Genomic DNA, 12,706 nt, shown 5'->3' with positions numbered 1-12,706 from the left:
TACCTAAAACTTGAACATGCTCCCACAGATTTTGTTCATGAATAAAAAACTCTAAAAGTGACCAACCAAGAGTCTCATTTCCTTGAGAACCTTCAAACTATTGAAAATATTATATTTATTTACCAAGAAGGGTGGAGCAAAGCATTTTAATTCCTTCTCTAACTCAATGCAAATATGTAATTTGAAAATCTTTTTTATAATAAATTACTAACATCACAAACAAATAAAGTGCTTTCTAAGCCATAAAACAGCAGGTGGATAAAAATAGGTTGTGATTGCTTAGAATATAAAGTTAGTGATGTATCATGGAAAGTCTTAAATTATTGGCACTAGCCTCCCTGCAAACCATGAGGGTAAATTTCATCATCTATCATCAGCCACAATAGTCTTTATAGCAAACGTAGAGTCTAGGAGAGGTTACTGGAGTCATCATATTCTACAGTATGAACCATTTGGAGACAGATTTCCTCAGTGAATGAGTTGAACAAAAGATTAAATTCAATCACAGGAGTTTTGAATGTTCATTTTATTTCAGCATTTTTATACAGTTTAAATAAGTCATATTTCCTCCCTATCTCCCCCTTCCCTTTCGCTTTCGTAGTCTTGGGGTTGGGGGGACAGGGTGCTTAGCAGGAGTCAAAAATGAATCTAATCCCATTTGATAGAATAACGCCATTGCTAAATACATAGACACACACACACACACACATACACACACACACACACACCACATGAGAGAAAATAAATTTTCCAAAATTCAGTTGTTTTTGTAATTCAATTATTACAATGTTCTGTTATTTTCTCTTACTAAGCTCTGATTTTAAAAAAAAATAGATTTCCATGTGAGATTTCAAATCATTTCAAATGGAGTTTCCTTTTATACATTTTATTATAGGTTTTGAATCTTTACAAATATCACAGCAGTTGTGCTAGAATAACTGAAGCTCATCTTCTTCTTCTGGGCCTCTTCTTATGGAGAGAATATTTGAAGTTAATCACAAGTAACTCATAGTTAGAGACAGAAACTAGGATCACACACTCTTTTTTATACATTTCACTACAGCCAGCAGCCCCTAGGATCAAAATAAAGTCAAATTTTCTAACCCATATATGGAAACATTTATTTTTTTAATGCTTCTAATAATTTTTAGTGTTTTATGTTTAATTTAAAGTTTAATTTTCAATATACTTCCTCATCCAGGATCCTATTAACCATATTAAACCCTAGTGCCATGACATGGATGCTAGTGGACCATGGCTAATGAACCAGAGTTTAAGCAGCCCTAAAATTGCTTGACTTAACATACACTGAAACTCTGTAACAGAAAGGAATATGAGACCATAATAGAGAGATATAAATAATTGAGAAAAATCTGGAACCAAGAGAGAATTATTGTATGTTCACTGTAATTTTGGTTCTACTTATGACTGGAGATGTAGAACTCAATTATGATGGTAGCCTTGTAGACCAGAAGTTATTTTTAGCTGGACAAAGAAGAGCTTCAAACAAAATGTTTTAGGCTTCTAGTGAATTGTTTAAATTCATATTATTCATTGTAATCCATATGAAAATTATCTACACTAAGCAGGACGTGAGATCTGTGAGAATCAGCAGACTATTTCTCCAGTTGGAGGTGTTGGATTAGGGACTCATATTCCATCCAGTTCAATTTGATGAATACAGGAAGGAAGCCTAACTTAATATTGAATAGAATAAATATTCTCCTCAAACTCCATGTCTATGTGATGTGCTTTTTAAAATGATAGAGTAGCCCACTTGGAAATAAGGGAAATTCATTTTGTTCTGAGTTTTGTTCATGCCAGTACTCGAACATTAAGGTAAAAGTAGGAAGAAAGACACTTCATTATCTTGTTGTTTCCAAATATAGAATTATCATATCAGAGAAGAACTTCCTCTGCTTTCTATGACCCAAGCTACCAAATATTTTGCAAAGTTTATCCCACCATTCAGGATCTGGATTCAATTTTATCTTAATCCCTTGGGAATCTTACATCAATGACTATTCCTGTTTTCCTCTTTTCACTTACCTATATTTTCACACTCCTGTTTGCTATGATATCTTTTTCCATCAACATTTAAGCAAATTCTAGTGGTCTTCGCATCTTAATTTTTGCAAATATTTTGTCCACAACCCCCTCTGATGCTCCTGCTGATATATCTTCTCCCTCACCTTTAAATGTAGATGTTCCTCAAGGAAGATTCTTTACCTTCTTCTCTTCTTAGTATTCTCCCATAGGTGATCTCCTTCATATCCATGGTATCTTTACCCATTAATACATGACATATTCCAAGTATATATTTCTGAAGTTACTGTGGTTTGGTTTCCCCAGCAGCAGACCTGAGGACAAGAATTGAGTGTAAGTAGTTTATTTTGGAGGTGATCACAGGAGACACCATTGAGAAAGGAAAGTGAGAAAAGGAAGGAAGCCGATCAAGGGTATGTTATCAAAACAATTGCCACTGTGAGTCAGTGGAATTCAATCAGAGGGAACTCTCGGACACAATAGAGTTACTCAGGGACAGGTAGGTTTAGCAGTGCAACATCCCCAGACATCTTTTCAAGAATGTTGCTATAGCAAGTCTTCATTTCTGTATGAATATAAGTTATGTTGATATGTGCAGTTACTTAGGATATTCTGTGGTTGTCTTCTGTGGAGATGTAATGTACATATAATTGATTCAAATTGGTTTAAAAGGGTGTATTTATCTCAAGGGAAGAGGATAGACTAATACCTCCTGGACTTCAGTATATTATCATCATCGTCATTGTTGTTAAATTAATAGATGCCACATAGATTATCAGTTAGATCATCCTTTGACATTGTAATGGGAACATACTGCTCCCCACTTTTGGGAGGCTGCACCTGTTCTGCTTATTTAAGAACATATCTCTGGTTCTTGTTCTATCCTTTGATCTCCTGTTTCCTAGGTAGGAAATCTTTCTTTTCATATTAGTCCACTTCCTTTTCTTCTGGCACTTCATCGTCTTACCTCCATCAGCTAAGTTTCTTGCCAGGTGACAACTAAGTGTATACATTTTCCCAACGTATGCAACCTGTGCTGTGAAATCATTATAAACACTAATGAAATTAACCAAATGGGGTAGGAGAGTATGGCATATGCAGGAGATAATAATACTGTGACTATAGGTATAAAGTAGAAAGTGAGGGAAGATTGATCACTAACAAAGCCTTACACTAACAAAGGGATACAACTGTATCTCCTGCCTATCTGCTCATTCCACCCTTTAAAGAATCAGAGTCACACATTTTGGGAGGCAGGATGGTTTGTCGCTTATGTAAATATCAAACTGCATATTTGCCAAGCCCAGCTCTACCCATTTGCTGGGTTAATTTATTTCCCTAAGAAATAGAAGTAATAACAGTATCTACATCATAGTGTTCTTATAGGCAAGTACTCCTACTTGGCTTTTTCCAAGTTCCTGTTTGAACATCACTAGATGTGTCTAACTCCAAAAAATATAGATAGCATATGTCTTCCTTCTACCCAATGGAAACTAGCATACATGGTGGTGGCCTTTGTGCAACTCTCCTTCCAAGAAGGAATTTAAGATTGTTTTTTAAGGGCTTGTTTGTTTTAATTAAATGCCATTGTACATTCACAGATATATTTGGTCCAATGATAACTCCTCTCTCCTGTTACACACATCACCCTTTGGTCCTAACATTATGATCACAGATGCCTAGGGAATTGAATAAGTCCAAAAATTAGGGATCATCTGGTTCTACTAAGGTCTAGGGGGGAAATACATGATACATGCCTCACATCATTCTTACTTCTCATGAGCCACAGATCTAGATGTGAGATACACATTCTTGGGTTCTTAGGGTTCTTTTCTTTCCATTCAGTTTTTGGGAGTAGCAAAGAACATATTCCTTCCCTGCAAAGAGCTGAACCCTGATAGAGGAGCCATAACATGGGTGAAGCTCAAATAGAATCAGAATTTTCATATTAAAAATAAAAGGGAGACTTTTCCCTTCTCACCCTGATTTATTTAGGTGAGCAATTCTCTTATTGACTGACTGCTAGACTTCTTAAGTGTATACTTGAGGCTCTGAGGTCTTACTTTTAAAATTAAATATCAACTAGGAAAGCAGAAATCTGCTGTCAGCAATTTGAAAATTTTGTTTAAGTAAAAATATTCAACTTTGTTTTCAATGAGACATGTAATGGTTCTTTTAGTAAAGGGATAAGTATATTTTTAAGTAGATGTAGTACATACACAAATACACACATACACATGCGTGTGCATTGCTTAGCCATAGGTGGACATTCATCAGGCGATATATGCACCTCTGAACCCTAAGCACCCTCAGGGTGTAAATGCAGGAGTTGGGCTGTTGCACGTACTCCCCATTGTGAGTTACGGTTTATAGAATAATTTGCTCAGCTGAGGATCAGTCTAATGATTTGCAATCAGCAGTGCTTTCTACTGATGCAGCTGATGTCTTAACCTCCTCACAGTATTCATTAAGTAATTTTTTGATATTTATGTTCCACTCCTGTACTTTATTTTCTAGCACTGTGGTTAACATGTAGGAAATAAATCCCTGACAGCTAAGTTTAATCACTACAAAGAAGAGACTCTGTTCATTACATACTTGTTTATGTTTTGTTACATGAACATTTCCTGTAACTAAATAATGCATTATGATCTAGTTTGTTGTGGTGTTGTTGTAGTTGTTGCAGACTGGGCAGTGTGAAAGGGCTAAAGGATCAAAAAGTGGCAGTGAAGGGCAAGGGGGTGAGGCCAAGATCAAATTAGATTTGCTTTCAGAGCAGCCAGACAAGTAAAGCAAAGATGTGAAAGAAATTAATCTAGCTCAGAAAATTTTGAAATTCTCTGTTCAGGATGGAAAAAAAATAAAAGGCATCAATAGTGACTGGTAAACAGCTGGTGAGAAGAATGACTGATATAGAAATCAGACGCAGGCCCTAGCCTGACTCTTATATGAAAGTAACACCCAAAGAAATAGCATTTACAGGAAAATCATATTTCCAAGTTATTTGAAAGTAGATTGGATTCTACTTTCTCTCTCTGGACTTGGACATACTGCTACCCTTGCAATGCCTTTGCCTGCACCTTCTTGTGCATCTGGGAATGATAAGAATACTATTGTGCTTGGCACATAGGAAGTCCTTAATAAATGTAAGCTATTGTTATTCCTTGGTATATGCTAAACATTTTATTTCCATGTATATATTTACTGCGAGAATTAAAAGGAGAGTTTTCACCTATACAATATGAACTGTAAAGATATTTACCTGTGTTATTTAGAGGTTCTCCCATTATTACATTGATTCATTTTTAAATTTGATTTTGGTGTGGGAATATTCAAAAATGGAATATTTCACAAATATTTTAATCATATTGGGGCCAGCCTATTCTTTACCAATAAGGTTGGGTATTAAATAACATCACAATATTTATTCAGACAACAATCTGCATTTTACTAAACACACTGATTCTTTTTAACATCAGATTAATTGTTGAATTATCTTCTTAAAAAGTCATGAGTCTGATTGATTTGTGAAAACTTAATATACAAGGTTCACGTACAATGTTTTTATCGTTCTGGTCAGGAGGCTCCAGGAATGAGTTTTCTGTGGTTGCTGGTAGCTTGAGGGTGAAAAATGAAAACAGTGAATCCCTCTGAAAAGAGGCAAACCAACATCAACAGGCTGCACTGGAGTTAGAAAATATGATGCTTTTGGAGGCCTCACATACTCCTATCTTGATCCATCCATTGATACTATTATGGCAAGTAGGTGTGAGTGAAACTGACCTGTTTGGTCACAGGTCTAGAATTTTCTGACATGATAAGAGTGCTTTATTTCTCTGGATACAATTCTAACTATCATCTTAACTATCCTATGTCACAAAATGTCAACATAACCGAGGAGTAGTCAAACAATGGGCGTGTATTATTAGGAAACTTCAGAAAGTGCTAATCAACTTGCCCCTTAACAAGACTACTGGGAGCTCATTTGTCATTTACAAGGGTTCTGGGTCATCTAGGTTTTCCATTCTGACCTTATGAAAACATTCAAAGGATCCCAAACTCTACTTCATCCCTTGACCATTTCAAAGTAACATCTTTGCTCTTGGTCTCAGCATTAGAATTTTTCCCAAGCACCTTCCTGGATTGCTTTGTCTCATCAGCAGGTGTACATGCTAATAGCCACTACTGCTACTTATCCCATCATTTTTCACCTTATCGCTCTGATTTATTACTGTTTTGACTTTGATTTTGGAATCCATTGTTTATTCCTTTGCATACTAATGAGATGTCCTGCCTTGAAGGGGTGTGGCGGCATCCCTTTTCCCATCTCATGTTATTTGTACAAGGTTGATTTACATTAGCTAATTTTATATACAATGACCTCTTAGTGTGTGTGTGTGTGTGTGTGTGTGTGTGTGTGTTTAGCATTCCTTCTGTTTTTAATTTTCTGCCGACAACTAAGAAAAATTTACTAAAAGAAAAACAACAACAACAACAACAACAATAATAAAAAGGGTAAGAGGAAACTTTGAGAGATGATGGACATGTTTATGGCCTTGAAGTTGGTGATGGTTTCATGGGTATATAATTATCCCAAACTCATCAAAATGTATATGTTACATATGTGCAGCTTTTTATATGTCAATCATATCTCAATAAAGTGATTTTTTTAAAAAACTTTTAAGAAAAAGACTAAAATGTGCTGTCAGAATTTTCCCCTTCTCATTATATTTCCTAGGAACTATGGCTGCCCTTTAATATTTATGTTATCACTAATGTATTAGAATAAAACAGTTGTTATTGAAGAGGTTTTTTTTCAGAAGACACTTGCCACCAAATGTATGTCTCATTTCTTCCCAAAGAGATTTTATACCCAGAGCTAATCTCAATCATTTTTTTTAAATCATTTATTTTCAAATCATTTATTTTCAAAAAAACTTAGCATATACAATGTTCCAGTAATGAGTTAAGTGTTTGGGATATATGAGTGAAAAAATATAATTTATGCCCCTAAGGAGCTAACAGAGATGTAATCAAGTAAATGGACCTTATTCTATAATGGGATAAATCTTACAATGCAGTAGTTGAGACGCAAGGCACAAACATAAGAAAGCACGTTCCTTGGTAAATCAGGGAGGGCTTTACAGAAGCGGTGATATGGACCTGACTCTTGAAAAAGGAATAAAAGTTGGCCAAATATACCTAAGACTGAAGATAAAGACTATTGCTAAGGAAGGAACAGGGTCAAAGGCAAAAAGATATGAGAAAATGAGGCACATTTGGAGAATGTGTGGGTATCATGTGAGCTGAGTGACATCAAATTAAACTGGGAACTTTGGAGACCCATCATGAAGAACCTTGTAGGTGATCCTACAAAGATTAGATTTCTGTCTATAAATTAAGTACCAAAAGACTCACTTGTGGAACAACTTAAAAATGTATATTCTCAGAACCCACTTTCCTCAAAACTCTAGTTCAGTAGACTGGGGATAGTTATTGGAATTCTGCATTTAAAATCCTCCTATGTGATTTTTGGAGCACACCACAAAGAGAAGCCTTTGAAGAAATCTGAGCAAGCAAGGTAGTTACATAACCAGAATTGCATGTCGAATCCTTTGGTAACATTTTAGAGAATGCCAAAACAACTATTTGGTCAAGTCATTCAAACTAGTGATCAGCGCAGTAAAAATATTTGCCAAACTGATTGGCCAATTCAGGCTGAAAGGTGATCCAATGGTCTGACTTGGAACCCTTTTAAAGAATTTCTCTGAGCTTGTTGTTCTACAGAATAGTGTTATTGTTTGACCTTGGACTTCCTTCAGTAACATAACCCAATTTCCGAGTTTTGGTGGTTTATGTTCCAGATATTATCCTTGCATAACCTTCAGGTTTGGTCACCTCCGTATCAGTGTTAATGTAAATCAGGAATTCAGCATTGCAATTGCTTTACTTGAGCTCCTATTGGTAATAATATAAGTAAATTTGTAAAATATACTCAATTTCATACCAGCTGGTAATCTGGTAAGCTCAATAACTTTTTTCTAGTTATTTCTTATTTTTAAAAGTACTGTCCAGTCTGACCTCTTAGAATGGTGCCTTTATTAGACTGTAGATGTTAGATCTGAAGGTGTTTTAGAATCTCACTACAAACCCCAAGCACTTAGACTTATCCATGCTGTCAAAGGTTATTCTCATGCAGTTGGAAGTAAAATAGGATTTGGGTCTGCACTGTTTTTTCTCTTCCAACTACATGTCTATATGAAGCTGGATTTTCTTCATCTATTTCAACCACAAAACATGTCTGGCAGATTGAATGCAGAAGCTGATATGAGAGTCCAGCTATCTTCTATTAAGCCAAATGTGAAAAAGATTTGTCAAAATGTAAAACAATGCCATTTCCTCACTAATTATTTTGTTTAAAAAATATTTTTTCATAAAATACAGTATGTTATTGTGTACTGTTTCATGTTACTTCATAAAAAATAATATTTTAAATTTTTCTGTTTTAATTTCTGATATGGTAAATATTGATAGCTGTAGCCGACAGAAATCAAAGCTCTTTAGTATCCTCAATAATTTTAAGTGTAAAGGTGACATGAGATCAAAATGTTTGAGGAAGATTGGCCTACATAAAAGGGAGAGATTAATAAAAATGTGGTATATTTGATAGCATTCAGTTCATTTGAGAAATTTAATTTGGGTCCTTTCTTTCTTGAATTAAATTCTTTACACATTACTTCTAAAGACTATATCTTGTATAGACACAATAACAATTTTTTTCTAACGGTACTAATAACGCAAAAATTCATGTGATTAGAATACGCTCAACAGCAAAAAAAAAAAAAGCTTTTTCTTTTCTTGCAGGAAGTGCACATGCATTTGTGTGCGTGTTCAGTAGAGAAACATGAGAGTCTGGAAGTGCTGGAACAGGGAAAACTTGGATTTCCCAAGATTCCCACCAAATGGATATTTTATTGCTCTGTGTGGCCACACCAGCCATGTGCCCTCTTGAGGCACTTTTTGCCCCACACTCTTGTAAAATCTTTTCCAATATTGACACGTGTATTGCTTTCTATATTTTCTTCAAAAAGAATATCTTTGTTTACTGTAATTTTTAGAAGATTTTATATATATAATATACTAATATATGTAATAAATATGTAATATAATTAATTATATAATTATTATACAATAAGATTGTGTAGATAATCTTTTAGGCTAAGATTATGTGTACATGTGCATGTATCTTTTTCCTTTCCATTCAGCTTTCATTTTATTTTCTGATCCAGTTTCTGATGCCTTAAGATTCCTTTGCATTACTTTTCAGACTTCATCAGGGTTTGCTTTTCAATTTTGATGTGCAGATTTTATTATTACATTATTGTTTACTTCCTCCTGCAGATCATTAATGAAGATGTTAAATAAGACCAGACAAAATACCAGGCCTCCAAGCTCTGCACTAAAAAAGTTTCCTTTCTCCATAATATATTGTCATTTACTGTTGCTCTGTTCCATTTATCACTACAAGCTAGGTTTCAATACATATGACCGTGCTCATATCTAATTTGAATTAATTTTGCAAGTAAGATTTTGTGAGGCCTTGCATAAAGTGATCCACCAAAATCAAGATAGATCACTGTCATATTTTAAGGAAAAACCTGTTTCCTTGCTAATTTTGCAACTCTTCTCCCTCCTATAACCCTAATCCCCCTCCATGCCATCATCTGTCACTACTCAAGTTCTTTTTGTTTGTAAGAAAAAATTAATTTAGTTTATGTGGTCATTATCCACCAATGTGCCATCCTCAAGATGCTCAGGTGTGGCCTCCTTTTGACTCTTGTAAACCTAAACCCTCTGATCCCAGAGACTTTTCTTGCCAGAGACCTTGGTCTTATTTTTCCTCTCCCATTTTCTTTTCACATATGTATCCAGAACTTTAGGGTCATTTTTACTCATTTTGGGACTACTCTCTGATACTCATATGGTACCCTTGGTTAGAATCGCACCTCCCCAGTTCCCCACCCACATCCTTTCTTCAGGGATTTACCTCAGGGGTTGTGGGGCTTTTTTGATAGTGGAGTTCTGTGGCAGCAATTGCCATATACATAGAGATATCTGATATCAAGAAAAAGCTTAAGATTCAGTCCATAGGCCTCATAGCTGAACTTGGAAGTTGAAATCCCCAAACCACATCTAGTCTTCTTGTTGGGAAATAAGATAGGCAATGGTCACAGAGGAATATAATTTATTTACAGTTGATGGGGCAGGAAAGCCACATCCCCATGCCCAATATCTGTCCACAGGAGAGAGAGGAAGGTGATTGTATCGCAGAATTAGGGCATAGCAGGGGGACCAGCTCCAGAATATATACACTAACCACTTTGCAAACTCAGAAATGGCATCTTTTAGGATCATTCTGGCATCATCTTTTAAAATAAAAATATCCCTCAAAAGAAGGTTTTAATAAAATTTGACTGGAACTTATTTTTTTTCTATTTTATTTTATTATTATTATACTTTAAGTTTTAGGGTACATGTGCACAATGTGCAGGTTTGTCACATATGTATACATGTGCCATGTTGGTGTACTGCACCCATTAACTCGTCATTTAGCATTAGGTATATCTCCTAATGATATCCCTCCCCACTCCCCCCACCACACAACAGTCCCCAGTGTGTGATGTTCCCCTTCCTATGTCCATGTGTACTCATTGTTCAATTCGCACCTATGAGTGAGAACATGCAGTGTTTGGTTTTTTGTCCTTGCGATAGTTTGCTGAGAATGATGGTTTCCAGCTTCATCCATGTCCCTACAAAGGACATGAACTCATCATTTTTTATGGCTGCATAGTATTCCATGGTGTATATGTGCTACATTTTCTTAATCCAGTCTATGACTGTTGGACATTTGGGTTGGTTCCAAGTCTTTGCTATTGTGAATAGTGCTGCAATAAACATACATGTGCATGTGTCTTTATAGTAGCATGATTTATAGTCCTTTGGGTATATACCCAGTAATGGGATGGCTGGGTCAAATGGTATTTCTAGTTCTAGATCCCTGAGGAATCGCCACACTGACTTCCACAATGGTTGAACTAGTTTACAGTCCCACCAACAGTGTAAAAGTGTTCCTATTTCTCCACATCCTCTCCAGCACCTGTTGTTTCCTGACTTTTTAATGATCGCCATTCTAACTGGATTTGAGATGGTATCTCATTGTGGTTTTGATTTGCATTTCTCTGATGGCCAGTGATGATGAGCATTTTTTCATGTGTCTTTTGGCTGCATAAATGTCTTCTTTTGAGAAGTGTCTGTTCATATCCTTCACGCACTTTTTGATGGGGTTGTTTGTTTTTTTCTTGTAAATTTGTTGGAGTTCATTGTAGATTCTGGATATTAGCCCTTTGTCAGATGAGTAGGTTGCGAAAATTTTCTCCCATTTTGTAGGTTGCCTTTTCACTCTGATGGTAGTTTCTTTTGCTGTGCAGAAGCTTTTTAGTTTAATTAGATCCCATTTGTCAGTTTTGGCTTTTGTTACCATTGCTTTTGGTGTTTTAGACATGAAGTCCTTGCCCATCCCTATGATTGCCTAGGTTTTCTTCTAGGGTTTTTATGGTTTTAGGTCTAACATGTAAGTCTTTAATCCATCTTGAATTAATTTTTGTATAAGGTGTAAGGAAGGGATCCAGTTTCAGCTTTCTATGTATGGCTAGCCAGTTTTCCCAGCACCATTTATTAAATAGGGAATCCTTTCACCATTGCTTGTTTTTGTCAGGTTTGTCAAAGATCAGATAGTTGTAGATATGCGACGTCATTTCTGAGGGCTCTGTTCTGTTCCATTGATCTATATCTCTGTTTTGGTACCAGTACTATGCTGTTTTGGTTACTGTAGCCTTGTAGTATAGTTTGAAGTCAGGTAGTGTGATGCCTCCAGCTTTGTTCTTTTGGCTTAGGACTGGCTTGGCGATGCAGGCTCTTTTTTGGTTCCATATGAACTTTAAAGTAGTTTTTTCCAATTCTGTGAAGAAAGTCATTGGTAGCTTGATGGGGATGGCATTGAATCTATAAATTACCTTGGGCAGTATGGCCATTTTCACGTTATTGATTCTTCCTACCCATGAGCATGGAATGTTCTTCCATTTGTTTGTATCCTCTTTTATTTCATTGAGCAGTGGTTTGTAGTTCTCCTTGAAGAGGTCCTTCACGTCCCTTGTAAGTTGGATTCCTAGGTATTTTATTCTCTTTGAAGCAATTGTGAATGGGAGTTCACTCATGATTTGGCTCTCTGTTTGTCTGTTATTGGTGTATAAGAATGCTTGTGATTTTTGTACATTGATTTTGTATCCTGAGACTTTGCTGAAGTTGCTTATCAGCTTGAGGAGATTTTGGGCTGAGACAATGGGGTTTTCTAGGTATACAGTCAACTGGAACTTATTATTAATGAATGTCTTACCTTCTTGCAAGGGCCTGCATACCAAATGGCAGGGAAAGCAAATGAAGAGTTGAGAAGGTGAGATGTGGGAAGAAGAGTGAAAGCTGGGGTTTGAGAAGCAGTTCTGCAAAAGCTGGTGTCCTGAGCAGTAACACCCTAGTGGGTTTGGGGAAAGATAGGGAGTAACTTGAAACAATGAATAAGGATCAGTATGGCAAAGCAAACTCA

General features: G+C 36.0%; 1 long non-coding RNA gene across 1 annotated transcript in view; it reads right to left on the bottom strand.

Annotated features, from left to right (window-relative positions):
- Positions 1-511: 511 nt before the first annotated feature.
- LOC103889827 (uncharacterized) overlaps positions 512-12,706 on the bottom strand; it is a 220,563-nt gene continuing 208,368 nt past the window's right edge. Inside the window, exons 8-9 of the long non-coding RNA XR_008522390.2 lie at positions 2,193-2,360; positions 512-1,073 (exon numbers count right to left, since the gene is read on the bottom strand). This is a non-coding gene — a long non-coding RNA (uncharacterized LOC103889827). The remainder of the gene's footprint in view (positions 1,074-2,192; positions 2,361-12,706) is intronic.

The sequence above is a fragment of the Pongo abelii genome, chromosome 12 (assembly GCF_028885655.2).
Source record: "Pongo abelii isolate AG06213 chromosome 12, NHGRI_mPonAbe1-v2.0_pri, whole genome shotgun sequence".
NCBI lineage: Eukaryota > Metazoa > Chordata > Mammalia > Primates > Hominidae > Pongo > Pongo abelii.
This window is presented reverse-complemented; position numbering and strand designations above follow the sequence as displayed.